Raw genomic sequence first — 3,141 nt, forward strand, 5'->3', positions numbered from 1 at the left:
CCTCCGTCCCATTTGTCCGTGGTCGGGAGTTATTTCATAGTGGCTTAGTGTAAGATGAGGCAGCGGGGGGTGGTGGGGGGGGGCTGCTCATGTGTGAATGCACCTCAGACACAAGACGCAATTCAGGGGCTTTTTCTTTTTTTTTTTTAAACCACCCATAAACAACGGTGGAGGCCCAAAGATGCTTACAGAGGCAGTAAGTGGAGTCGCTGTAAAGCACCAAGTGTTGCTGGAGGAGGCGGCGGTCCATTCAGGAGGGTCCCGGGCTTTATGTTGATTCATTACTCTATTAGGCCTCGTGACAGCGATAAGGACCAGCATGTTTCAAAGTGATGGCTGACCTCTGTAGTTTTACCCATCCCAGCGCCAGCACGCCCACAGCGGACAGCGTTTTTCAGACGCTCGCTCACACGCGGGAGGAGAAAAAGCCAACGCTCACACCCACACATGCATGTGTGCAAAAAAACCCTCAGAGAGGACACATGGACAGAGAGACGCACGAGGACGCACACGAACCTGAAAGCACAACACAAATACCTATTTGTCTTTGCCAGTGTTTCCAGTCTTATCAACCAGAGATGAGTTTTAGCAGGAAAAAGATTAAAGGGAACAAAATCTCGAGCAATGTGACCCAGGACACTTCCTGGTTTCAGGTTGGTGTGTTTTGTCTCGTCTGTGTTTGTCTTGTCTCCTCTCGGGGACGTGACCCTCGGCTCAGTCTCCTCCTGCCAATCTTCCTCCGCACCTTTGACTCGTTTTACAGTCAACTCCACGTCCGACTCCAGTTTTTCACAGACTCCCTCTGATACTCTGCCAGATCTTTGTTTCATCTCATGGATCAAATGCTTCAGCCAAACCAGTTTGTCACTGTAGATATTCTCACCTTGTACATTTTGTTTCTTGTTTTTACACTGTATATATTAGTTTTCTATATGTTTTTCTATCACCTTACACTTAAGTATTGCCCGTTACTTATTTTGATGCCTATTTTTGACTCTTGCTACTGTAATATTGCAAATGTCCCCATTGTGGGACTAATAAAGGATAATTTTGTCTTATTAAACTGAATGTACTTTACTTAATTTGACATTTCTGTTGCAGAGTGTGTGTGCTGCTACTGGAGTTTTCACTCGTAGCTTGACAATATACTGTATATAACTCAGCTTTCACAAGGTAATTGTTAAATAACACACTAATTGGTATTTGCAGGAGGTTAAACTTGAAATCTTGTGTTTAAACTCAGGTTGTGTTTCTGTAATCCTGTTCTGCACATTGACTCCAGCCATTAAACCTTCTTTATCCATAAAAGATATATATTCTATCACAAGTATACTCCCAACCTATCTGCGGCTACTGCAGAGGAGGGAGAAGTTTTGAAATGTTTGGGTGGATTGATTTTGACCCTAAAATAATTCAAATTGAAACAACTGTCGCTTGTTTCCAACACAAGTCACCGACGTGCAGATTTTCCTCGTGCTGCTGCGACAGTAATAATGAAGAACTAACTCAATCAAGGCCTTATCTTCTCGCTTCTGAAGACGCAGGCGAGAGCCAAAGGGCCACACAAAGTATTACAAAGTACTGGAGTTACGACATGAATTAATCGGAGCCTATTCTGACGAATGCTTTGGAGGCTGCTTGCTAAACATAAGAGGAGGAAAAACAAGAGTGTGTATTTCTACGTCTTTTAAGGGAATCAAACGTCTTTTCACACAGGGAAGTAACATTTAAACAACAATCCCTGAATCCACCAAGTTTCATGGAATTCTGCTCGATAGTTTTTGCTAACGACCAACAGACGGGGGGGGGGGGGGACATCCCCTCATTGGCTGGAGGTTAGTAGTGAGCAGTTGTCATGTTGGTGGGCAGTTTTCAACTCTGACTAAACCAGGACAGCTGCTTCTTCTCACCTCCATGCTGATTTATTTATGTCATGGTCATCATCCCTCTCTCCCCTCCATGGTGCAGGCACCAAACTGAATTTGAAATTCTGGAATGGATGGCTGCGGCATTTGTTTCATAACAGAACAAAAAAAAAATAAACCGACAGGATGAGTATTCCTCTTTAAAAGTAATCTGCAATAACAGAATCAGCTACGTTTCCTGGAGTAAAACGGTGTTAAAGAGCATTTGGTTGCAGATGCCACTGCAGCAGCTGTTCTGGGGTCTGTCTGCAGTCGTCCGGTGGCCCCACACCACTTGATGGATCGACTCTCTAACCACTAACCATCACTACATTCCTGCTGGTCCCCTTTAAAGCATTTTCATGTAAAACTAATTGGATAATTATGCCACACTTTACAATCTAAAGCGTGTTTATGTAACGTTAGATAATTGCCCCTCTCTAAAAGTCAATTGAGTGTGTGTGTGTTAATATGTGGTAAATTGTTTATGTGTTGTTGAGTCACACGTGTGCTGGAATCATTAAGTTACAGCTCGTATATTCTGAAGTTATATTCTGTGCTGTTGTTTCCTTGTGTCCTAGAATAAATATACGTATATTTACATTATGACCTCCACAAAGGAGGTTATGTTTTCACCCCTGTGTGTGTTTTTGTTTATCTGTTGCTTGGTTTCATTTTCAGCAGGATGATGGAAAGAAAATACAGAACAGATTTTTCCATGAAACTTGGTGGAAGGATGGGACACGGGCCCCAAACAAGAACCAATTCGATTTTGGCCGCAGATCTGCACAAACCAGGTTGTTACCGCTTTCTTAAACATTGAGAGAAAAGGCGGTTTTTCAACATTTGCTCTTATTTCTCCAGGAATTATTATATAGAAAAGGAAAAAGAGGATTTAATTGTGGTTTAATGGGGGCGTAAGCTTTTTCAGCCGCTGTACAGTGACAAATAGAGCTGCAATCCTGGATATACCACCAATGTGTACAGCTGAGATAAAGTGGATTCAGTCAAGAATCAACAATGTGTATGTATCACCCTGAGTTTCAGAACTGTGTCCCAATGAACATCATGGATTTGGTGCAGAATTCAAGAGTAGATATTAGTTTTCTTGTCATTTCTCAGGAAATAATGCATGTTAATAAAAACAATCCTACGTATGAGCACTAATATCTTTGAACGGGTGAAATTTGCTGCATCAAAATATGTATTTTTATTCAGTTGCTGTAACAAATAGAGG

This window comes from Hippoglossus hippoglossus, chromosome 4 (genome assembly GCF_009819705.1).
Source record: "Hippoglossus hippoglossus isolate fHipHip1 chromosome 4, fHipHip1.pri, whole genome shotgun sequence".
In the NCBI taxonomy this organism is placed as follows: domain Eukaryota; kingdom Metazoa; phylum Chordata; class Actinopteri; order Pleuronectiformes; family Pleuronectidae; genus Hippoglossus; species Hippoglossus hippoglossus.